The sequence below is a fragment of the Sciurus carolinensis genome, unplaced genomic scaffold (assembly GCF_902686445.1).
Source record: "Sciurus carolinensis unplaced genomic scaffold, mSciCar1.2, whole genome shotgun sequence".
Classification (NCBI taxonomy): Eukaryota; Metazoa; Chordata; class Mammalia; order Rodentia; family Sciuridae; genus Sciurus; species Sciurus carolinensis.
The window spans coordinates 871,147-898,178 of record NW_025920158.1 but is presented as its reverse complement, the minus strand read 5'-3'; the positions used below and the strand labels follow the sequence as shown (position 1 = coordinate 898,178).

The 27,032-nt window shown below is 41.4% G+C and overlaps 1 pseudogene; it reads right to left on the bottom strand.

Annotated features, from left to right (window-relative positions):
* Window positions 1-3,798: 3,798 nt before the first annotated feature.
* The window catches only part of LOC124974637 (polypeptide N-acetylgalactosaminyltransferase 13-like), a 74,163-nt pseudogene continuing 50,929 nt past the window's right edge, over window positions 3,799-27,032 (bottom strand).

Below are 27,032 nucleotides of genomic sequence, written 5' to 3'. Positions count from 1 at the left end.
ACTTAACCAGTTTAACACACACTTTTCAGTTCATCAGTTCAAGAAATATTTACAGAGTGCTTAGTATGTGCTAAGAACTATCCCAGATAATGAGGATACCCAGTGAACAAAACTGACAAATATGCTACCTTTAAAATTAACTTACTGGGTGGGGGTGTAGCTTAGTAATAGCACTTACCCAACATGGGTGAGGCCCTGGGCTTTTTCTCCAAGTGCAGCCAAAAACAAACAAGCAAAACCAAAATAAAAAGGCAAACAAAAACATACTCTAGGGTATATGATGGGAGTGAGGAACTGGGAGAGGTGGAAGGGCAGATGGAAAACAGAAACTAAATGGATTGTCAGAGGTACAGGGATAGAATGGGCACCAGGACCAAGGTGTGCCTCACTGATGAGGTCATATATGAACAGAGATCTAAAGAGTGTAAGAGCTCTGTCCCCCAGAGGGAACTATACACTATGAAGGAAATTGCTTGGTAATGGGTTAGAGGAAGCTAAAAGTGAGATGTAAGATATGAGAAACAGTCAGATGTGTGTGTGAGAGAGAGAGCGGGAGAGTGTGTTCATGTGTCAGGAGGGATGCGAGGGTCTGTGGAGAGGGCTGTTGTCATGAGTACCTTGAAGCCCTCTGAGGAGAAATGAAAAATCTTTGGAAGATTGTGTGCAGGGAAGTGACACAATCATGGATATTTAAGAGACTCACTGTCTGTTATATTGAGAAAAGACTGAGGCAAGGAGTGGCAAAAGTGGGGAACCAAATTATAAGCATGTTGCAAATAAAAAGTTTGGAATCAGTGACCCACAGTGAACTTGGTGGGAAAACATTGGTTTCTGGCTGTATTTCAAAGATAGCATCAAATGAATTTGATAATAGAGAGATGAGAAAGAGAAAAGCCAAAAGTGATCTTAGATTTCTCACCTGAGCATCTAGAAGATTGGAGTTGCATTAGCTCAGATGAGAAAGAACCTGGAAAAGGGTTTTTTTGAAATAAGGGACGCTTCATAAATCCAAGCATGGTTTTAATTTTTTATAATATGTGTAAATATGTTTGAAAGAAAAATTTAATGTTTTTATTGCCTTCTGGTTTGGGATGTTTTATAACATTTTATATTTTTTTATTTGTTAGGCACTATAATTGTATGTATCCAAACCATCTGAATAGTCTGAAAATTCTTCCCTAGCATGAAATTCGTACAGGTTTAGATTTTCTTGTATTTTCACTGGGACAATAATAAGTTTTCAATCATTTAAAGTGCTACTGAAATATTTTAAGTTCAGTTTACATGAAGTAATTATATTTTTTTAAAAATTTATTATTAACCATTTACTAGCTGACATATGCCTTTTGATTAACAAATCAAAAAGTAGGAGATATATATATATAAAAGAATATTTTTCAGTTACTCCTCTGAAAGGGCATTACTATATAAAGAACACAAAAAACTTAAAAAAAATACCCTAAAATATCCCAATCAATAAATGGGCAAATGATCTAAAAAGACATTTCTCAAAAGAAGAAATGTAAATAGTCAACAATTATATGACAAAATTTAAACATCCTTAGTGATCAGGGAAATGCATATCACAGCTATGCTGAAATTTCATCTCACTCCAATTAGAATGTCAATCATAAAGAACACAAATCTCAGTCATTGCTGGCAAGGACTTGGAGAAAATGCAAACTTATACATCTTCGGTGGGTCTGCAAATTAGTATGACCACCTTGGAAAACTGTATGGAGATTTCTCAAATGACTAGGAACCTCCATATAATCTAGCTATCCCACTGTTCAAATTTAACATAGAGAACTGAAATCAGCAAACTGTGGTGATACATGTATATCGATGTTCATAGTAGTGCAAGTAACAACAGCGAAGTTACAGAATCAGTCAAGCTGCCTGTCAATAGAAGAATGAATAAAGAAAATGTGGTAGATAAAGAGAGTGGGGTTTTACTCAGGTATAAAGAAGAATTAAATTATGTCATTTGGTGGTAAATGGATGGACCTGGAGAACATCATGCTAAGTGAAATAAGCCAGACTCAGAAAGTCAAGCATCAAATGTCTTCTAAGTGGAAGCTAAAGAAAAAAAGAGGGAGAAAATAAAAAAGGAGAGCTCATGAAAATAAAAGGGAGACTAATAGAGTAAAGGAAGATCAAGGGGGTAGAGGAAAAATGGGGAAGTACTGAGGAATGAAATCTGTCAAAGTGTGCTACATCCACATCTGACTATACCACAGTGAATCTGGCTTATATATGCAATTATGATGTCCTAATTATAATAATAATGATAGTAATAGTAGAAGGGAGATCAGTACAGTAGAGCAAGTGTTTCAGGAGAGTGGAGTGGGAAAGGGGACACACGGGAATGAGATTGATCTAATCATGTTGTGTTCATGTGCAAATATTGCATAGTGAGTCTCACTATTATAATTACAATGCCTTCCCCCCCCCCCAAAAAAAAAAAAGGATTCTTAAGAGTTTAAGCTTTTAAATGTTAAGGAATAATGTTGTTCAGGGGCATTTTAGTCAGGACAAAAAGAACATGAAAGGAAAGAAGAGTAAGAAATGGGAAATGGGGTTGTTGTCAGGCCTCAGCTGATCTGAGAGGCCATGTCGATTTAAGGTCGTGATTCACTGCCTCTGGCGGGTCAGATCTGCTTTTCTAAATTTGTTGTCAACTACAGAGTCTTTCCTCATAAGAAATGCCCTGACATTCAAACTTTTGCTTACAATTTTAGACAATTCAGGGATTCCCAGAGACCTCCAAGTTTGGATGTCTACATTTTTAGGAGTAAATCTGAAATGCTCCAGTTTGTAGATTCCTTCTCCAGAATTGAACCAATACAAAGTCAATAGTAGAAGAATGCTACCAATGAAAAGATGAAAACATTCAAGCTTTTACTAACTTTCAGAAAATGTCTGTCTTTTCATTATAAAAGAGTGTAGGTGGAGGGGGCAGTTGCATGTACCCAAAATGATGACCACTTTATATAAGAGCTTTTATTGTAAAGATGAGGGCCAAGAAAATGGAATCTTCTGGTCAGAAGACATGGCTTCCATCCTCTGCCCCACTCCCAGTCCCCAATTATTTTGACCTGTTTAATACATTTATTATGAATAAAACACTAGTGTGAAACCACTTTATGGGCACTTAAAATAATGTCAAATACAGAAACTTATTAGTAAGAATCTCACTGAATAATTTTTCTTCCTTTTTGTCTACTGCTTATGTGTTTTGAATACAAAGTGTTCTAAGATGAAGAACCTGTAAAACTTCACTACTTATGACTCTATTCCTTGGGTCTTAACTTGTAGTGATTAATTTCTAGCAGTTTAATTAAAATAAAAGTTTAATGAATATATATTGATTTCATTTCCCTGGTGATGAAAATGTTAGATATGATGGCATAGCAGTGAAGTTCCTTTTTTATATTTTACTTTTATAGACTGCATTTTGATTCATTGTACACAAATGGGTACGACTTTTCATTTCCATGGTTGTACATGATGTAGATTCACACCATTTGTGTAATCATACATGTACATAGGGCACTGAAGTCTGTCTCATTCCACTATCTTTCATACCCTCATCCCCTCCCTATCTCACTTCCCTCTACATAATCCAAAATTCCTCCATTCTTCTCTTAACACCCACCCCCAACCACCACTATGTATCATCATTCACTTATCAGGGAAAACATTCAACCTTGGTTTTTGTGGATTGGTTTATTTCACTTAGCATGATATTCTCCAATTCCATCCACTTACCTGTAAATGCCATAATTTTATTCTTCTTTATGTAGAGCCTCTACATTGTCAAATCCTAAAAGACATTTCAAGATTCCCTCCACCCAGATATTAATTTCTGAGTCATAAATTCCTATCTCTTCAAAGTAGTCTCTGACAACAGAAAATAGGTCACCAGCCATAGTAGGGTTCCTGACAGGTAATGTTCTCTCTCCTTTCTCCTATCCATTTCTCTTTGGGTAACAAGATATCAGCAGAAATTTAGTTTCCACTTAAAACCCCTGTAGTTATATTTGACCCAGCCATGTATTCAAGGCCTCATCACTCATCATATCAATGATGTAGCATATGACTTTTCCTGTCTTCCTTTATTCTTGCCAGCAAGGGCTCCAGTCACCCTAAAGCACATTCACAGTGTTCATCCAGAAAAGTCATGACCTGCCCTTTTGAAGCAGCTGCTCCTGGAAGATGGGCTCATATTAACTCCGAGTGCTCTTCCATCCTGATAATTTTTACTGTTACTTCTAAATTTTTCAGGTAATTCTCTAATGACAACTTGAGACAATCATTTTCACTGGTATCATCTACCAAGATGACCTCAGAGAGAAGGTAGTGTGGGGATCAATTTACAACACTAGACAGTTTTAAGGGGAGTGCTCCAAGTTTCATGATGAAGCACAATGACTACCCTTGCATCTGGAAGTTCTTCAGGGTAGATTTTGTCTTGCATCCTTCCATCTTACATCTGGCGGACTTCTATTAAGGGTGGTCAAATCACAGGCCATAAGGTTAAACTGATTGATTTTGAACAGCTCTTTCATTTTCTCCTGGTCATCCTTAGGAATCAGCACAGCCTCACCCATTTCTCCTGGGCCTTTTTGGTTTCTTGAAATAACAGCCCTGTGCAGGCAACAGGGACCTCTCCTTCTTGTCATCACACTTTCATGTTCACTGAAGTACAGTACACAGAAGACATCCACAAGGACCCATATCAGTGAAGTGGCCAGAACCACCTTGCAGTAAACCAGTCTCCTCGTGTCTTTACTTGATTTCTAGTTAACACAGAGATAAACTCCAGGTTGAAAGCAGGATGCATCCATGTATGCAGTGTATAGAAATTTCAAAATGACTTGAAAACATTCATCCTCAAAATACCTCAACAAAAATGCATCTGCTATCATGGCCAAGGATTCCAAAAAGAGAGAAGGGAGGTTCATGCACTTGATTCAGCCTCTGATCAAGCCCAGTGGCACCAATCAGCTATGCTGGAGTGTCGTGTCCCTCGCCCGCAAGAAAGCACGACACAGGAATCTTCCTTCAGCAGTTTAATAAGGACCTTAATAATATAAAACCATGGTTTTTCTTCTTCCTCTCTTGAGCTGAATTCATACACTTTTATACTCTTGTAATAGCCAATCTACTCCTGCCACTTGGCCTATGTTCATAGGTGCTCCCACTTGCAACAGTTGGCTTAACCAAATTTGGGCTTGTTTACCTAGAAAGCACTTTAGGAAACCAGTGCCATCTTATCATGGTGGTGAGGCGGCTCGCCACAGCTCCCCCTTCTTTATTTTATGAACACAGGTGAAGTTAGAGGCCCTATCCTACTGTGCAAAAGTGGCAAATAGTGAACGTCAGTCCCAGAGTGGCGCCTTCTCCGGGCCTGATATCACCTAAGCCGATGCCTTTTTTCGTAGGGTGGGACGTGGACATCAAACCCACATGCAATAGGGCATGCCTTCCTTGAGGTTCAAAAATAAAACTCTCAAGTGCAGTGCTTTGCCTCGCATCCTGTGTCCATGAAGACGTAGCGGTATGGAAAATCATACTAGGGGGAGCTTATCCAGCTTACGCAACTGCAAAGGCCTGAGGTAGGAAAACACATCACCCTACTTGCCAATGCTGCACAATACAGGGGCACCATAATGAACACAAGGCATACAGTAACAGTTCTCTCCTCCAACATCATTGTTATAGCTCAAGATCAAAAGTGGAAGTTATAAGACAATTGAAGCCTTAATTAGTACAAGAAATTCCCAGGATTTAAATTCACAGTCCTCAAAGAAAAGTACATTTTAATTACAGCAGTACCCTGCAGACACCTAGCGTAAATGATAATTTTAACTTTAACAGAGATATACTAAAAAATGTCACTTATTCCCGTGCCAGACTAGCCAACCACACAGAAGGTGACACCCCTTGTTCAATGGCCAACACAGCCTGAATTAACACCACCTTTTCACGTACTTGAAGCACTCTTAGCTTATAAATAAACCAAAGGCAAAGGCAAATACCTGCAAAACAAATACATTTAAAGATCCCCACATTAACCCATTTTTTAAAATAACTAAAGGCAGAGGTGAGCCAGCTAGAGAACTGACTCAAAGTAACAGGCTCAACACGAGTGTCATTTAAAATCGCAATCTGCAATAATTGTTGAGTCATCATCTTTTTAGCTTCTAGGGACCAATTGCCTGCAAGAAAGATGGAAATCAAGTGGCTTTGATTTTTTGTTTCTTCATATCTTACTGGAGTTATACACATGTGTTTATGATTCCCAATGCATCCAACTTGTGCAATGTTGAAAAGTTTATCCAACTGTACTTATAGTAAATCTATCCTTTGATTCGCTGCCAAGATCCCTGATAAGATATGTCTGTTGACACGGTCCTGGGATTCTAGCACCTGTGCAGTTTGCTGTATGACTTGATTAATGGTTTGTGCTGTTTGAACTTGATTGGTCATGGCTAGAGCAGCGGTAGTGGCTGCAGCAGCAGAGACAGCAATAGCAGTTATTATGGCTGCGGTAATGCCAAAGTCTCTCTTTTCTCTGAAGAGGTGTACCAACGGAAAATTATCTGGATTGACCTCCACTGGGACAGGTACAAAGGTGGGTACCTTTACAATCACAGCAACAGATTCACTACCGTTCCAACACTCTGAAAGCAGGCAGGTAATATTATCATTAGAACAATTTAAAATCACTTCTGAACTGTTTGATAATAGAAATAGAAAAGGGGGGGCAGGCGGCGAACAATGTCTGTCAGCCGCAGAATTATCATGTGCATCCAAAGTTAAAAAATTAATGGTAAAAAAAGCCAAAGACAAACGCTCTTTAGGAGTACAGCTTGCTCCTATTCCCCCTTTTTTGTCTTTGTAAAAGTTCTTTAATCGTTCTATGAGCTCTCTCCATGATTCCCTGACCTAGGGGGTTGTAAGGTAAGCCATGAGTCAGTTTCACTCCCATAGTGGAGCAGAAAGAGGTGAATTGTTGACCAGTGTACGCCGGCCCATTATCTGTCTTCAAGGAGCATGGAAGGCCCCAGGTGGCCCAAGCCTCTAGGCAATGGGAGGTGACATGATGGCCTTTTTCTCCTGCCAAAGCAGAGGCATGCATAACTCCAGAAAAAGTATCTACTGAGACATGAACATATTTTAGGAAACCAAACTCTGCAATATAAGTAACATCCATTTGCCAAATCGTAAGAGGTCGCAAGCCTCGGGGGTTAACACCAAGAGAAGGGAGATGGTGAAATGGAACACAATGAGAACAATCTAAGACAATCTGTCTCGCTTCTGCTCGAGGAATAGAGAAGCGCTTACGAAGTGTTTGGGAGTTAACATGAAACTTATTATGAAAGTCTCGAGCACTGTCAAGAGAAGAAAGAAAACAAATTGTGCGGGTAGCGGCATCTGCCCTTGCGTTTCCTACAACAATAGGTCCAGGGAGAGACGTATGAGCTCTTATATGTACAGGATAAAAGGGTGCAGAACGGCCCAAAATCAAATTTTGTAACTGAGTAAATAAAGATGAAACTTTGTTGTTAGGATTGATGGCACCTACAGTTTCCAACACCTTAAGTGCTCCTTAGAGAAGTCCTCTTATTCCCTGGGTTCAGGCTGACTGAGGGCAAAAGATCCAAATACTGGTGTATCTTGCCTTCTGTACTCCAATCTCTAAGTTTGATCTTAATCATCCAGCAAGCCAGTCTCACCAGTCATAAAGTAAGAGTACTGGGCTTTAACTTTAATGTCCATAACTTAACAGTTATTTATCCTTTTATCTAACTGGAGTCTGCATTAGTTCTGGAAGTTACCATTATTTGTTTTGGTATCTGTTACCACTATTTGTTAGGTGATGGCTTATTATCACAAGTTACCTAGATTGTGTGTTCTTGAAGCAGCTACTTCTGCAAAACATTAACAGGTAACAGTTTCACAAAATGAAATTAGCAAGAGTAAAAATACATTCTGCTTGTATAATAGCTATCTTGAATTTTGACTGAGAACCACATTATATTCCCTATTTGAGATTATAGTAATTTTACAACAAAAACCAATCTTTTGATTATAACTTTAAATAAGCTGAAGTCTGACTTATTTTGGAGTCACTTTAACATGCAGTAAGGTGGGAGGCAGAGCCTTATCTCAGGTAAGGCGTGACTCTTTACAGATCTTAAGTGTTCTAATCCTACAACTAATTTTTTGTCCCTTTTGTCATGACCAGCATGACCAAATTTTTAAGTTCAGTGAGGGTCAAAGGAGTATTAGAAAATAAAGGTTTATAAACACAGATTTTGAAGATTAAGCTGAGATCAGATGGAGCTCTGTTCTCTAATGGAAATGTAGATCTAAAGGGTTATGTTAGCAACATTTATACATGTCTTATTATTAAGTTAAAGACTATGTAAGCATTATTCTTTGTTTTTAGGAGAGTTACAGAGACTAGACCATCTACATAACTTTTTCTCACAACTGCAAAGTGCAATGTTAGGAACTCTGTGTAGCTCTCAAAGAAGTCCACTGTCCAAAGTTACGGTAAGGTGGGCAGGAACTAGAGAAGGGAACTGATGAAACACTGGTTATCTAGCAAAACAATTCCTTTCTGCCCAAGAGCTGTGTGCTTGATATCAATGTAAGAGCTGATAGGACTCCTGTACAGAGCCTCCCCAGGGAGGTTACTGCCACAGCAGTTAGGCATCTTGTGCTCCTACACAGGAACACTTCCAGGCACCAGGCATGCTACAGTCATGAAGTCAGGGACCCCAATCTCAGTCATTGTTGTCCCATTTTTGTTATAATGTATTATACTCTTTCTTAAATGTCATTTTAAGAAGTTTATATATATTGATGTCTGAGTTCATATAAACATTAGTTAACACAGTCTAACATTATATCCAAAACAGGAATCAATCAAAGAAAGGCTGAGAGAGCTTTTAACTTTTTTTTTGTGTGTGTGTAGCAAAATGCGTGTACCTTCTACAATATGAACCTTTAAACAAATCAGGCTGTCACTAACTCTTAGATATATATAAGTAACCAATGTTACATATACCTTACTGATAATATGTCCCATAATAGAACATTAAATGATAGAAATAAATCCCCAATTAAATTTTACTCTTTATAAGTTTAAGATTACCATTACAGACAAGTTTAATCTGGAGAATAGCACAGCTTGATAAATTTCCTGCTTTAAAAACTTGTATACCTGAAAAATATGAACACATTTGATATACAACTAGTGACCATTTCACAATTACCTTGACACTTTTATCTTACCAAATTTAGTTTTTAAAGAAAAATTTAGACTCTGTAACATAGTACAATACTCTTAACAGTTGTTTAACCATAATTGTATAAACCCCAATTTTTAAGACTAATTGTTCTAAAGAATAAAACTTAATAGACACAAAGTTAAGAGTAAATTAGTGTTTCTAAGAAATCCTTGTTATTTTACCATGTCATTTTACCATGTAGATTAAACTTTGGTGTATATCAGAACATTAGTATTTTACCTTAGAAAAAACCTTAAATAGCTTTGGCTGTTTACATGTTGAAACTTGCCCTTTATTTACATAGACGTTCTTAGCACTTACTTAGACCCTCATGTATTTCATCATACAAGCACTTTCTTACCCAGAAACATTTCCTTTTCCCTTTTACTAAATATATTTTTATATCCAGACCCTTTTATTTTCTCTTTCCTATTTTTTGACCCCTTTTTGTTTACATTCTGAAACAACTCTTATGAAATTTCTGAATTTAGATAAATTGCTCTATTTTAATAAGATTAAATATTGTGTTGTTTATAGTACTCTAATTGAAACACAGTTGAAACCGTTAGAACCCTGTGTATATAGAATTGTACTTGTTAAGACATAACTCTTAGTAACCTTGTTTTTAGTTTAGTGATGACACAAAGCAAGTTTAAACCCTTTTTGTTTACCAACCTATGAAAGCACCAATAATGTTTAAGTATGATACTCCATGGAATTTAAGGAGTTAAGAGTACTTGATGTTATTTAACAATTAGCATTTTAACTTTGCAAATTAATCAGATGTCTCTACAAACACATTTAAGTAATCCCATATATGTTAACTCTAATTTACTTATTCTGTAAAAACCAAGAAAGCAGGCAGGTGTCCTGAACAGTATATGCTGTCTCTTTCCTGTTGAAGAAAAGTCCTAGAAACAATTGATATTAGACATTGTTTAACATCAACATTTCATTAGTTTGACCACCTAGAGACTTGCAAGTTATTTTTAAAGACATGTCACTTTTATTAGTTTACTCAATTTAAATTGAACCCTTTTAAATCACGTGAATAAAAGTATTTGGATCCATTTTTAAATTTTAATTTTAGGAACGCTCAGTTTTGATACAGACAAAACATGACACCAGACAGCACGACATAGAAATAACACAAAATCAAAGGCCTTGTAACTTTATAGGTGAATCTCCATTGCAATGTAACAGATGTTCAAAAACTTTAGTTGAATAAAAAATAGAACTGATCAAAAAGAAAAAAAAATCATTAACCTACGTATGCAAGATCAAAATTATGAGCTGAAAAATACAGCATTAAAGAAAAACAAAACAAAACAAGAATCCTGGAAAATGAGTTAATTCTGTGTAGCAGTCCAGAAGTTTAAAACAGACACCCTTTTGTTTTCTTTTTCTTATCTTCAGGTTACCCCCCTTTCCCGCTGAGACTGTTGCAGTTTACATTCCAATGCAGGCTTCAGCAAGGCCAGGCAGGGGGGAGGGAGGATCACCCAGGACTTTTTAACCCTTTTTCTTCAGGTTAATAGCATTGAGAAATCAGGTTAATAGCATTTTTGCATTCTCTTGTACATTGTTCATATACTAATTGTTTAATTAAAGGCATAGCTGCATCAGCATTCCCGAAGATCTTCCCTGCTGCATTTACCATTCTAGCCACAAAATCTGAAAAAGCTTCTGTGGGGCCTTGGACAATTTTTGTTAAGTTACCTCGCACCTCTCCTTTATTAGGAAGTGCTTTCCAGGCAGCAATGCAGATCTTATTAATTTGTTCATAAACCTCTAATGGAAAGCCTGTTTGCTGATTGGCAAATCTACCCTGCCCCAGAAGCATACCACATCCCAGGCAGGTTTGCCCATAGCTTGGTTGTGTGCAGCCTGTTCATTGGCCCCCTCTAACACGAAGGCTCTCCAGTCTGAATATTTACCTGGGGAAACACAAGCTTTCACTAAACTGGCCCAGTCCGAGGGGGTCATGCAGAATCTATTGAGCAGCATCCACACCATAAGTGCGGACAGATTCTGCTATATTCTTTATTGTTTTAAATTTTATGGGTTCCTGAGGTCTTCCCCCATCATTGTCCTGGAATACAGGACAGGCAAACCTCAACTCTACATGGGCAGCCCTCCAAGCTGCAGAGTTAAAAGTTCTACCCATGCTCGGAACCCCTCCCACATATGGGGGAGGATCATAGGCCAGAGCTGGCTTCTGTTCTTCCTCATAGTCCTTTTGTCTAAAATCTTTTTGCCTCTTAGTTCCCCCTTCTTTTATCTTCACCTTCCGTAAGTGCTGCGTTAGCTCTTTCACTTTCTCATCACCGTCTGATTCTGACTCCCCTGTTTCTTCTGGTGTTCTAAGGGCTTTTAAATCTGGGTATAGTCTCCTCTTTGGAATAGCTCCATAAACCTGCTCTCTTGCACTATGTTTACTGGAAGTACTCATAGAATCCTCGGACTTCTCCTCATGTAGTTGTTCAAGAACTTCCTGTCCTTTATGAACAGCTTCCTGACATCTACCATCAAGAATACATCCTTTTATTAATTTCCATAGCGGTATCACCCCTTTCTCCAATTGTCCCTGCTCCTGAAGGTAATCCAAATCTTTTTCCAACTTATCCCAGCTGGCAGGAGTCAAGCTTCCGGAGACAGCAAACCATGGGGCTGCTTTATCAATTCTTACAAGGAATGTTTCTAAAGTACTGCGTTTGACCTTGAGCTCTTTGGAGCGCAACAAAAAATCTAAAGGCTGTACTAACGAACTAGATGGAGAATTGCCCATAATGAAAGCAGCGTTCAGAGCAAGCAGAATGAAAGCGAAAACAAAATATCTTTCTTTCTTTGTTAATCGACTATGCAGGTCGATTAAATATTTTTCTTTGTTAATCGACTATGCAAGGTCGATTCCCGCTCTCTCTCTTTATACAGAGGAGCGCCCCACTATGTGTGGACCCCACTTACCTGTGGTACTTACCGGTGCACCCCCTAACCACTGAAAGTTCTGACTCCTGGGTTTCGGCACCACTTGTCGTGTCCCTCGCCCACAAGAAAGCACGACACAGGAATCTTCCTTCAGCAGTTTAATAAGGACCTTAATATTATAAAACCATGGTTTTTCTTCTTCCTCTCTTGAGCCAAATTCATACACTTTTATACTCTTGTAATAGTCAATCTACTCCTGCCACTTGGCCTATGTTCATAGGTGCTCCCACTTGCAACAGTTGGCTTAACCAAATATGGGCTTGTTTACCTAGAAAGCACTTTAGGAAACCAGCGCCATCTTATCATGGTGGTGAGGCGGCTCGCCACACTGGAGTGCACTGCTCACCACACCAGGGCTCATCTGGATCCCACGCTGGCCCCAGAGAGTGCCACTCTGTGTGCAGCCCCAGCTCCACCCTGCCCTCTGCACACTTATTCCCCAGTAGAGCATCCGGCTCCAGCCTAGGCCATCCCTAGAGAGGTGCCTTTGCAGAGCAGGAGCAGGCTGTGGGACTCTCTGAGCACCACCAGTTCGGGCACCCAGGCTGAGGAGGACGAAGACCCCGTGAGGAGTCCTAGCACATTGTGACCTCAGCAGAGCCACCCTGCCTCTCACTTTGTTTTTAAATGAAGTGCTTTTGTTTGAAGACTTGATACTAATTGTTTTAAATCATAAAAGAGGTGATAAAACCTGCTATTTTCTGTGATTAAAAACTCAATTCATGGACTGGGGATATTGCTCAGTTGGTAGAGTGTTTGCCTCACAAGTACAAGGTCCTGGGTTCAATCCCCAGCACCACAAACACACAAACTCAATTCATTAATTATAAGATATTATGCACTTTAAACTCTTGATTAAATAAGTCAAAAGAACCAAGATTCTGCATCAGAAGTTAAACATCTCGTCTTTTCCCACTTTGGTGAATGAATCAAGTGACGGAAACAACTTCATTGTCTTCACTTAGCATTTCAAATATTGACGGATAAAAAAATTAGTCTGGGTTGGTTCCACAACCTAGTTATTGTGAATTGAGTTGCTATAGACATTGATGTAACTGTGTCACTGTAGTATGCTGATTTTAAGTCCTTTGGGTATAGGACAAGGCGTAGGATAGCTAGGTCAAAGCGTGGTTCTATTCTAAGATTTCTAAGGAATCTCCACACTGCTTTCCAGATAGCCGCACTACAAACAGTGTGACTCCACTGCTGTACAACCAGATAAATGAAAGTCGTACCCCATTTGTGTACAATGAATCAGAATTTTTAAAAAATTACTCTGCCTGTGCTATGAATATGTCCAAGCAGTCATTGGTGTTTTCCTTTTATATAAAGAGTAATTGTAAAGCATTCATAGCCACCCTTCTTTGCTTTCTCTCCTCCCTCCTTCCCTCCCTTTTCTCCTTCCTTCCTTCCCCCCTCCCTCTTCTCTTTCCCCCTCCTCCTACTCCTCCTTTTTCTTCTCTCTCTGTGTCTCTCTCTCTGGGTCTCTCTCTCAGCTTACAGGTGAACTTTCATAGAGTTTAACTGCTTGATGCCCATACATTGCCATCTGGGATTTTGACCAGGTGGTCCTGGTAGGTAGAGAGATGGGTGGGATTGTGAGCTGTGGGGAAGGAGCTGGTGACAAGTGGAGCTGAAGCAGACATCCCATGAGTCCCTGGACATTGCCTAGCCTGTTCCTCCACAGCATCACATCAGTGATGACCATCAGGTATTGTCTCTTCTAAACCCCTCTGTCCTGTGCGGTCTCACTCTTGCCTCACAACACCTGTTCTCCTGCTTTGCCTCCTCCTTTCCCAGTCCTGCTTCTGCACCCTCCTTTTTATGGTGCTGAAGTGAACAAGTGCACTGGCAGTAGGTCAATTCAGTCTGAGAGCCCTCTCGAGGTCATCAGGTCTGGGATGGAATATGAGTTTCTCCAGGCCTTTGGGGTCAGGGGACTCACTTTCCTTGGTCTTCTGTTTCAGCCCCCAGGAGAGCAGCATCAAGGGCCCTTACGTGCTGATGCACTTCATGGCTAAGTTAGGTCCAGCAGTCTCATCTGGGAGGATGAAAAGGGTGCAGGAGAGACACATGTGCCATTCAGGACTGGGAGGCCCGTGCCCAAGGGTCATAAAGTCAGGTGGTGTGAGCAGCATCTCTGCAGGGATCACGGCACACAGATCCATGCCTCCTTCTCCTGAAGCTTCAGTGATGAATAGTCACTCTGTCTACAGTAGTCCAGCGAGTGTTCCTAGCCCTATGGGATCAGCTGTGATACCACAACTGTCTTAAGACAGTTCTCCAAAGAACTTACATGTCCAGAGAGAAGATAATTTGAGTTTTTCTTGATAGGCATTTTCTAATTTAGTAGCCCCAGTACTTAATTTTACTTGGGAAAATGTAAATTTGATGTCATCAGGTGAGAAACTGATGGAGGGATTCTTTGATTCCACTTCACTTGATCCTCTTCCTTGCAGATGATCAGGCTGAAGAGCACAGCTGAGAAACGTTCCATCTGAGTGTGGAGGTGAGCGGAGCCCAACTGGAGGGCAGGTGCTGTTTTACATGAATTACTCTCAAGGCCTACAGGGACATCCTGCTGATTGCTCTACAGATCCTGACATGGAGCATTGGAAGATGGCATGGACTGGTTTTACATGAGAACTGCAAACTCAATAAAGAATGAAATGCTAAAGCAAAGTGGGGGTCTGTGATGTGCATGGTGACAGCAGGCATGGTGAGTGTTGGCTTCTCACATCAGGAGACTGGAGGTGAAGACAAAAATGAAAAAGAAAAACTAAGTACATTCTTAGCAAATATGAATTTAATAAAAATGAAAAACCTTAAAAATTGCTGGTTTTATGTAATTGATATATTCCTGAACATATGAAGTTGACATAGTAGCTAAAGGAAGCTCAGGGGAAAACTTACTGAGAAGACACGAGCATCTTCTAGGTCTGGACTTTTTTTTTTTCTTTTTAAAATTACTTTTAGTCATAGATGGACACAATACCCTTATTTTATTTATTTATTTTATATGTGGTGCTGAGGATGGAACCTAGTACCTCACACGTGCTAGGCCAGTGCTCTACCACTGAGCTACAACTCCAGCCCTAGGTTTGGACTTTGGTTCAGTGCTCTCACAGGAGAGCCCAGATGCAGTCCACCCAGTGCAAGAATCGCCACCTAAAGTTCTGGGGACAGGGTGCATCTGATAAAAGGGCCAGTTTCTAGAGAGTGCAGATCAGCAGGGCTGCTGGGGTTCCAGGACTGGAGGATCAGTATGTTCTCTAAAGATGGGAAGGGATCAAGGTTTCAGGGTGGTCAGGTCTGGTGAGATCTCAGCCATGTTGAAGGCAGAGGGGACAAATGGGAAGAACAGCAGTGCTCCTGACACCAGGTACAGTCTAGGGAACAGGCCTGTGTGCAAAGGGGCTGAGGGAGCCTCAGAGCACTTGAGGACTCATGAGGTGAGCAGTGGTCAGGCTGGGCCTTCATGGGGGACAGCTGTGGCAGCACCTGGGAAATGTACTTGTGTGGGTTGAAGATGCGATGAAAAACTGGGGTGGTATTAAGAAAAGAGCAATGTAGAGAGGAAGGCCAATTGCTTGCAGCAAGGCCAGCCCCACCGATCATGAAGTCCATGTGTGGGACTGCTTCTGAGTGACCTTTTCATCCTGAGTAAATTGGAAGAAACTTGAAACCTAGCTCATGGCAGCAAAGTGCCTGGAGCAGTAGAGATGGAGAAAATGCCCCAAGTTTCATCTGAAGGGGAGCTCCACTGCTGTGTGAGTGCTGGAAAGCTCTCCTCTCAGCTGGAATGAGCCAGCAACAGCAGAGAGGTCAGTCATCAGCTCCTGCCAATGCTGGAGTTGCTGGGTTGACACAGAAGCAAAGCTAAGGATTCCTGCTCTCTGCCCTCAACAAGCTCATAGTAGTTAGGAAAACAGGCCCTAGGGATTGACCACCAGGCCATGACCTGGCTGGAAGCTGCCTAGAGTCATTTCCTACACTATTTTGCCTTTGAAATGAATTCGGTTCTTTGGGATAGTTCACATTTTAATATTTTAAGATTATAACCACACATTCTGAAACATTCCTATGGTTATATTTGTATATTTCTTTTTAAAATTATTTAACTGATCATTCACCATATAAATATTAGAGAAGGAAAAATGAAAATGAAGTCACTGACTATAAATATGAAAGTAAGATATTGTATTTGCATATTTTTAAAATTTTTCAAAATGTGTCCTTGCCCATTTTTTGGGGGGGGGTAACCAGGGGTAATTAACCACTGAGCCATATCCCAGGCCTTTTTTATATTTTATTTAAAGACAGGGTCTCCCTAGGTTGCTTAAGGCCTCACTGAGTTGCCAAGATTGGTTTTGAACTCATGATCTTCCTGCCTCAGCTTCCTGAACGACTGGGATTATAGGTGTGCCCCACTGCCTCAAGAATTCAAATTCTGAAAATAATCAGAATAACCTGGTAAGTAGTGAAGGAAGCTCATAATTGAAAGTAGGAATAAAGATCAGTTAGTGGATGTGAACAGGAGGAGACAGCCTGGGTTCTAGCTCCACCTCTGCCATTGCTGTGGCCTGGGACACTAACTAATGTCTCTGCCTCAGCTTTCCATCTGTAAAATGTGGACAATAGTAATGCCTAACTTACAGGAACAGTTTAATGACTCATTGAATATTATATATATGTATATATTCCTTAGGAAGGTTTCTGGCCAGGTAGGAATGTAAGTTCACTATTATTAGGTTAAGTGTAAATAATATTTCAAGAAGTAATAGTTGATCAAAATTCTCTTGTTGTAGTTGGACTGTTATACAGTTAAAAAGTACAAAACATTCAGAATTTGAAGAGTAGAAGGGTACTTCAAAACACATGACCAGAAAGGAAGGGTTCTGACTTTTAGCACCTACTCTTGAGGGCCTTTAACTGGTCAGCAAGATCATAGAGACATACAGAGATGCACTGTGGAGGTGTAATGGGGAGAAGCAGTTTGTTTTCTCCATTGCTAGGTCTGTGGAATGCCATTCACCTGCTGGAGCAAGGCCACTTCCTGCCCTCGGATGATGGTGGGGTCTCCTCCAACGTATGTGAGAGAACAGTTCTTAGGAAGGAACACTTCCCTCACAACTGGGACAGTACCATCCTCATCAGCAAGGAGCCCTCCAGGAAGGGTGGGGTGCTTCACTTCACTGGTGAATCATGGAGAGTGTGGACATGCAGTGCTCAGTAAGGTCACTCACTTGGTCTCTCACACTTGAGATGATCAGAGAGACAGGAGTCATCAAGGCCTGGCAGCTCTTCGGAGTTTTTTTCTTCTTTCTGTTTTCTTTTTGGAAACGATGATGGGAATCAAGTTCGGTGGCTTTTAGGTAGAAAAACTTAATTTATATGTATTTTCATGTTCACTTTTTATGGCTTTTTAAGATGAATGCAGATAGTGTGGGGAATCTGGGCCATGCAGGGGTTGGCACAGATGACACCAGCCTGGAAACTGGCTTGGCAGCTTGTCTTCTACCTATGAAACCGTGGGAAAATCCAGATGGCACGAGACTTCTCCACGCGAAGTCTGTGAGTCTCTGGGGAATTGAAGCACTTTGTTCTGACAGTGAGGAGTGAACACATGGGGGAGAACCTGCCCCCACTTGTGTGTGGTCCAGAGTTCTCTGTCCCGTGAGACCTCCCAGTCTGGGGAATGTGGGACAGCATCACTGAGGAGACCTTTGGCTTTCTCACAGGGATGGACTGAGTGGTGGTGACTCAAGGGGCAGCAGTTATAGGTGGAGGGAATTGGACCTGGGTGAGGAGAACAGGGTCCCTCCTGTGGTGAGGCTGTGAATCCATCTCCCACCCATGGACATGGGAGGCATGTAGTACTGGGGCTCGGGGACCTGTCAGGAGCAGCTCAGGGCAGGTGGGGACAGGGAGGAGAGCCTGCTGATGCCCTCAGCTGCAGGAGCACACTGACCCCAACCCATGTCCTCCTGCCCCCTCCCAGGAGTTAGCTGGGTCAGACAACTTCAGCATCTGATTAGACATGACATGCAAGCCTGTGTGATTGGGTTCTGGATGCCTGTGGAACCAACATGGGAGGATCTGTCCTGGGGAAGAGTAAACAATCACTACACATGCAGGGAGGAAGTCTGAAAACCCCCTTCTAATAGCTGAGGTTCCATGGAAAGTCGCTGAACAGAAAAGGACCAGCACCACAGGCATTTAGAGGCATTTTAGTAAGCCGATGCCAAGGCATGGCCGAATTCACTAAAGAGTGCCCAAGCTAAGCTCTTCTCACTGTCCTTTCTCCTCTTCTCATTCACCCATATCTGCTTGCCTTCCCAGAGTGGAGGCCACATGTCTGATTAGATGGAGTGACTGCTCCCAAACATCTGATGACTGGAGAGGAATCGACTTGGGTAAAGGTGATTCAGCAACAAGCAGCAGCTTCACAGCACCTGAAGTGCGGCTCTGGATCCACTCTTGCAGAGGCAATCTTATAGAAAGATGCTCCTCTCAAGTTTCAAATCATAATCTAAATTATGTGGAAAGCAAGAATTTGGAAGCTTAAACAAATTTACCAGCTGCTGGTTGCAAGTCAGCCTGTGCTGAGTGTTCTCAGGTGTGCAGGAGCAGGTGAGGCATCGTGGTGTCCTCTGGGCAACTCTGGGGAATGATGGAGGAGAAACCATGCTGTGACACAGCTGGGGCTTAACAGTGCCCAGGGGATGGGAATAGCAGGCTGCTCACCAGCAAATACAGGAACCAAGAACTTCCTGAAGGACAGAGATGACAGTAAATAGTTGCACATTTTAGGCAAAACAAAGAACGTTCTTGTGAGAGGAGAGAAGACAAAAGAATCAGGAAGAGGACAACATAAAGGTTTGAGTGCCTTTCCCAAAACAAAAACAACAATTCTCCCTAATGGTTTCAATTCCTTTTTGTTAAGTTGGGGGACCCCTTTCTTTTCACAATAAAAAATTCATCACCAAACAACTAGAGGTGGGGCTAGATGTGGCTGCGGTGTGGAGGAGACCCACTCTTCCTGAGTTGTTGCCCTGGAAGTGGCTGCCAGCCCCAGTCTAATCCAGGGCTGCTTTGAGGAATCAGCACCTGGAGATGTCCCTGGAGGAGTTGTCCATTCATGTCCCTGGGCAGAAACTACAGCACGACTGAGGAACACGGTTTGTAATAGAGAGAAATAGGGGAGATGGTAGGTGTGTGGAGGGAGGAAGGTCCCTTGAAGGCCCCTTGGTCAGGGGACTGGAGCTTTGGTTCAGTCTGGGCCTCTGCTGTTGGCAGTCAGCAGAAGCCAGCCCACTAAACCTGGAGGTGAGAATGTAGGGGTGACTGCTCAGGGCTTAGGAAAGAGCCAGCTGTCTTGTCTATCTGAAAACCCATCACTGTTAACTTCCACATTTAGTCAGGTATTTTCTAGAAGATTTTCAGAAAGCAGTTTTCACCAGCATAACAAAATTAAGATGGGACCTATTTCAGACTGCGTAGAATTTTTGGAACTTGTAAAAGTCATTCTTTGTGAGAATATAGCCACCCGGAACCAAGTTAGGTATTATTCAACTTAGGTGAAGACAGGACTTTGTCCACTGTGCCCAAGCTGATTCTGATAGTGGAAAGAAAAAAAAAATAGATTCTTGGAAACTTTGGAGGAAGGGATTGAGAGTATACATGCAGGACATGTTCAATCCTGCATTCTCCCTGCTACAGCTGTACATGGACGGACTAGAAATTTTGACAGTCTGAAGTAGAAAGCCAAGTAAATATCTCTAACTCAACTGGTTTCATATCTCTAACTGAACTGGTTTCATATCTCTAGCTCAACTGGTTGGCAAGAATTGTCTCTTTTGGAAGTACATTATTTAAGTCCTAAATTATGTTATGTTCCTTTTTTTTATGAGATGGGTTTGAGAATGGAAACCATTTCTTATGGGGAAGGTGTCTACATTTCTTTTGTCACTTCCAAAATGCTGTGACAGGGCACCCCAGAACAGATACTCACAGAATCACTAAAAGGAAAACAAAACTACAGAAGACATTGTGATACCCAACACTTTACTACGAAGAATGGTTTATGAAAAAATGCCTAAAATCTCTTAAAAACAGAAGGTTTTGCTAACTACAAGGAAGGCAGAGGGGTTACATTGAGGAAAGTGTTTTATTTTCTGTGTTTAGTCTGCTACTGCTTTATTGATTTGTATAATTAAAATGAGGAGCAGGGGGAAGACTCAAGAGGGCATCTTCAGGTAAGTAATGATTAACAGACATGAAATTTGTGAGTTTCCTGTGTATTTTTTTTCTTACACAGAACTTACAGCCTGTACTATGAACAGATACAGCATTTATTTGGTACACTGAGGAAAACAAGGCACTTTTCAATTGATGCACATGAGGGCTCACATATAGATCCAAATTCCTTGATCAGTGGCCCTTCCAGTAACCATGGAATATTATGATTTATATGTGAGTTGTCCCTTCAAAACTCATGTGTGAGACAGTGTAAGAAAGCATAGAGGTGAAATGATGGGGTTATGAGAGCCTTAACTTAATCTGTGCATTTGTCTTTTGATAGGTGTTAACTGGGTGGCAGGCAGGGTGTGTTTGGAGGAGGTGAGTCCCTTGGGATGTGCCTTTAGGGTTTGCATTTTGTTGTGGTGAGGGGAGTTTCTCTCTCTGCTTCCTGTTGCTCTATCCTGAGCCACTTTCCTGCTCTGCACCCTTCTGACATAAAATTCTGCCTCATCTTGGATTAAGAGGAATGAAATCACCCATCTATAGACTGAGACCTCTGAAACTGTGTGTCTAATAAACTTTTACTCCTCTATGTTCTTGTCAAGTCTTTTAGTCACAGTAGTGAAAAAGCTGTCTAAAACATGAGGCACCTCCTCATGAGCCCCTGGACCATCTTCTGTAGGCGGTGTCATGGGGACTTCATCCTGTGGGAGAGGGAATGGACAAGAAATGTCCTGCCCTTAACTTCTGAAATACACAGATCAAAACAGGCTAATACTGAGTGATCTCTGGTCAATATCAAGCACAAAAACACTGTTGAGGTTGCACGAGAGAAATAAAACAGAGGCACCAAAATGAGAGCAGATTTGAAGCCAAAGCCTGAGTGGGTCCTGAGAGTATTGAACATGGGATCAGAATCTCACAGCACAGCAGGGATCATAGACAGACACTGCCTGAGGTTCTGGGTGTCTGTGTCATGAATGACTGTGCCATCTGAATCCAGATCTGTGATCCAAACGCCTCCATGGGTTTTATCAGAATAGAAGAATTATGAAGAAACACCTTCATCCAATTACACATGCAAATATTATACCTGCATCATAAAGTCCTGCCTGGGATTTGGAACATTACTCACTCCTTTAGCCTTAAGTTTTACTGTCCTTGTTCAAGTAAAAATCCTTATCACAGTGAATATATTCCTTTAGATCCATTTATCTAAGAAGTTTGAAAATCATTCTGAATTCATAGAGTAGTTATATTATGTTAAAGGCAAAAAGAGTGAAGGTATACATGGAACAAAAGAGCAAATCTTGCAGGATTCCTGAGATACTACACAATGTTAGCATTAAATTTGAAGTTTGGATGGATGATTGAAAAGACAAATAAAGAGCAATGCATGACTTTTACTGATTGGCATCACCCACATAAACTAAAGTGATGAAAGACAACATTCATGTCACTTTCTGTAAATCTGAATACCTTATTTGCAAAGAAAGAGTCAGGAAAATAATAGAAGTATAATGAGGGTCCAAATATTCATATGGGGTTTATACAGTGGGGAGACCCTAAAGGGTCATTTGAAAACATTTGAAAGAATAATTTGTATAAGTGCATTTGTTTGTATGCATATGATATGCACATTCATCTTCATATACACATACATGACATGACATTCAAGCTCTGGTAAAGTAAGCACTGCAAATTAAACCAAAGATTTATAATTTAACACATAAGTAAGTATAAAAATTCAAAACAACATCACATGCTTGTGAGGTCAAAACTTTCAACACTTTATTGGATTGAACATGCAGGCTTTGATCCTAAGATTTCCCTAAGGTTCCTGGGGGAAAGTGAAGGAGGTGGAAAACAACAATTATCAAGTCAAAAAAGATACAAATCTATGAGAAGGAACATTCAGTACACTTTGGCAAGATGAGAAGCTCTTGGAGCAGGGTCACTTAGTTAGCTTGCTGGAGGAATTAGAAAGTCAATGTTTTGAACAGGGGGAAAAGAGCCTGGATAAGTTCAGGAATGATGGCCCTGAACACTGTGGAGTATGACCCTGAGGAAGAGAACTGGAAACCAGAAGACAGAACCTCCATGCATAGAAGAAACCCTCTTTATTTCCATGGCCAGACTATTGAAAGACAGCTACATACTACCAGAGTAAATTTGATTGTATACTATCTTGTTCTAGAAAATCATTTAAGCAAATTGGTTTAATTTTCAAAGAAAATAAATAATCTAAGTAAAATTTTTCCCCCAAATGAGGAAACACTACAAATGTGACAACTTGCCCAGAATTTTCAGACACTGTATGATGAGTCAGGATTTGACCCCAGGTGGTCACATGAATCGTCCCAGCTTTGAGGCACCATGCGAGGTTGCTGCCTGTCATTCCTATCAATAGAAAATCATATATTTATTTTCTGCAGAAATTAAAATGATGAGATTCTGGCACAATGGAAAGCAGAAGTATGAAAGTGATTGAAAAAAGAAAGGATAATGTAAAATGTTACAGATAGCGTCACTGGGGAGCTCTTGCCTGGAGAGATGATGAAGAAACTTGGACAACTTAGGGAAGAAGAGATTCTGAGAGGTGAATTCCATAGGAACACTTGAAAGTGGAATCCACAGATGAGTAATAGATGGAATATAGGTTTTGAATCAAATAATAAAATTAGATTTTAATACTACAAGAGGTGAGAGATGATGCCACATACAAATGGAAAATGAGGGAACACTTTTGTGCAAGGAATATTCAGCATCTACGTTTAGCACAGAAAAGTTGTGTAATATTTATTATGCTCTTAAATGGCAATTATGATTCTGAGTTCATGGAAAAGGTAAAGTTCAGAAAGAGAAGTTTAAAATAAAACAATTATTAAAAGTCACTTTATTTGTGTAGAAAGGACCTTGATGTTGAAATAATATTTTTAAAGATACCCTAAAGAATAACTGGAAAATGAGAAAGAGTTCTTGGTCATTAAAATTATTCAACTGTCCAAACAAGGAGGATCGAAAATATTATCTCTAGTACTTCTGGTTTTTCTTCTTTTTCTCTTTTCTTTTCTTTTCCTTTTTTGCTCCAAATACAATGATGATTCGTCGCAGGATGTTATGGGAGTCTTTAAGACAGAAAGAAGAGATGAGGCAAAAGCACAAATTGAGAGACATCATATAGACACCATGGGGATTGAGATGGTGCTAGAGCCTCTGGTAAGACACAGCAGGATGGAAGAAGAGTCTGCAGCAGCAGTCCCTGACCGGGGCTTAAGGGATGTGAGGACAGAACATTATTTTCAGAAAATTATGTAGTATATTTTAATCCACCTAATCCAACCCTGTTTCACATCTGCTTGCATTCCAAGATGGTTATCACCAAGATTTTGCTGTCTTCAGCATTGTAAATATTCTTTATTATATATCTATTTAGTTTTCAGTTGGCTCTTTTATAAATTTGTTAGTCTATTTCCTTCAGAAACTAATTATTACTTTGTTGCATCATCTAGCTTTATTTTACAAAATCTATTTTCTTTGAATAAATTTTATCTTTGTTTCTTGCCCTTTATATAAATTTTTAAAATAAATATTAATTTTAAGCTTAACTCTATTTCTGATTCTAAGTTTTTTCTCTAATGAACTTGTTCAGCATGACTATCTTATGCAAATCTAAAATTTCTATATTTGTTTACTCACCTTGACTTTTCACTTCTTTTCTAATTTATTAAATCATGGTACTAAATCTAATTTATTAAATCTAATTTATTAAATCAGGGTATTAAGTTTATTAAATCAGGGTACTTAAGTTTTTGTTTTTGTTCCTAGTTCTGTAGTATAATTTGAGGTCTAGCGGGCCAAGATGGCGGACTAGAGGGCGGCTGCATTTCACGCTGCTCCAGGACACAAGATTCAAAAGAGGAGATAGTGAGAGACTTGGGACCAACTCAAAGCCGCCGGGTGAGTCTCTCCTGTTGGGGAGGCGTCCCAGATGGGGCAGTAGCCCCAGAACACAGGGAATTTGTGAAGTGGAGTTGCTCGGCGAGACGCCCCTCCCCCCGCTGGAGCGGTAAACACGGACAACTGGAATCATCGTAGAGGAGGCGGCTCAGCACAGCGCTTGGACGAGCAGCCGCTGGGGCTCCGGGCGGCTGCCTGGGGAGGAGCTGCGTGGCGAGCTGTTTGGACCCAGAGTGACCGCTTCCGAACACCGGGGGGTTGCCCGGAGGAGGAGGAGGAGCGAGGCGGGACGCTTGGTCTAGGAGTGACTGCATCAGAGCCACGGGTGGTTGCCAGAGGAGGAGCTGCGTGGTGAGCTGTTTGAACTCAGAGTGGGCGCTCCTGAGCGCTGGGGGACTGCCCGGAGGAAGAGGAGGAGCACGGCGGGACGCTTGGTCTGGGAATGACTGCATCAGAACCACAGGCGGTTGCCAGAGGAGGAGCTGCGTGGTGAACTGTTTGAACTCAGAGCGAGCGCTCCTGAGTGCCGGGAGGTTGCCCGGAGGAGGAGGAGGAGCGCGGCGTGTTGCTTGACCTGGGAGTGACTGCATCAGAGCCGCGGACGGTTGCTGGAGGAGGAGCTGCGTGACAAGCTGTTTGAACTCGGAGCAACTGCTCCAGAACACTGGTGGCCTGCCTGGAGGAGGAGAGCGGTGGGACGCTTAGTCTGGGAGTGACTGCATCAGAACCACAGGCGGTTGCCAGAGGAGGAGGCGAGTGGTGAGTTGATTGGACTAAAAGTGACCGCTCCTGAACACTGGTGGCCTGCCTGGAGGAGGAGTGTGGTGAGTCACCTGGTCTTGGAGCCACTGCTCCTGAACACCCGGGGGGCTACCCCAAGGAGGAGGAGGAGGAGGAACAGGGTGGGTCACTTGGACTTGGAGTGACTGCCTAGGGCTACGGGTGGTTGGCGGGAGGAGGAGACCCGAAGTGAGTTGCTTGGACTCCTAGTGACTGCGTCGGAAACCGGGCGGCTGTCCGGAGGAGGAGGTATGTGGCGGGTCTTTGGGTCTCGGAGCTATTGTACGGGGCTCAGGGGCATAGCCAGGCTGCATAGCCAGGCGATTGGTGCAGAGCAGGGTCCCAGGAGCTAGGTGGCTTCTTGCTGGAAGAGCCGCACAGAGACACGCCTAGGGGCGGAGCGAAGTTTCCAGGGCGGCGGGCAGAGTCTCTGGGAGGGGCAGCATAAGGAGACTTGCCTGCGAAGGGTGAGGCTCCCAGGCCCAGGACGTAGGTCCAGGCCCCTGGGATCATTGCAGAGGAAGACAGCCCAGCCCAGGTGGTGGTTGTAGATTGAGGGGAACCTCTAGGAGGTCAACTGACCAGTGAGACGTCCCCACCGAGTGACTCTTCCCGGCCGGGGGAGGTTTTCCCACAGGGACGGTAAAGCCAGAGACACAGGCACAAACAGGCCTTGCCTCAGCCTGCAGTAGTTCCCCATTGGATGATCATTGGTCAACAAGTGGAGGCACCCCTGCCCACTAGCAGGGAATATACGCCACCTGAGGGTTACCACACCTAGAGAGGCAGCTTCTTCGTGGAGCTCTGCATTATCAACCTCCTCCAAGACTTCAGGCTACTGAAGGATAAGAGGGGATATACTAGCAATCTTCAGGGACATTATAAGTCGATAGACGAAATCTGCAATATCTTAATGACCCACTGATTCCTGAACAATATGAGAAAACAAGGGAAGAAAATGCCCCAAACAAATCTAGATGTTACATCAATAAAATCCAACGACAGCATGGCAGAAGAAATGACAGAAAGGGAGTTCAAAATGTACATAATTAAAATGATTAGGGAAGCAAATGATGAGATGAAAGAGCAAATGCAGGCATTGAATGATCGCACCAATCGACAGTTAACAGAGCAAATTCAGGAAGCAAAAGAGCATTTCAATAAAGAGTTAGAGATATTGAAAAAAAACCAAACAGAAATCCTTGAAATGAAGGAAACAATAAACCAAATTAAGAACTCCATAGAAAGCATAACCAATAGGATAGAACAGCTGGAAGACAGAACTTCAGATATTGAAGACAAAATATTTAACCTCGAAAACAAAGTTGAACAAACAGAGAAGATGGTGAGAAATCATGAACAGAATCTCCAAGAACTATGGGATATCATGAAAAGGCCAAATTTGAGAATTATTGGGATTGAGGAAGGCTTAGAGAAACAAACCAAAGGAATGAACAATCTATTTGAAGAAATAATATCAGAAATTTTCCCAAATCTGAAGAATGAAATGGAAAATCAAGTCCAAGAGGCTTATAGGACTCCAAATACACACAATTACAACAGACCCACACCAAGGCACATTATAATGAAAATACCTAACATACAAAATAAAGACAGAATTTTAAAGGCTGTGAGAGAAAAGAACCAAATTACATTCAGGGGGAAGCCAATACGGATATCAGCAGATTTTTCAATCCAGACCCTAAAAGCTAGAAGGGCCTGGAACAACATTTTTCAAGCTCTGAAAGAAAA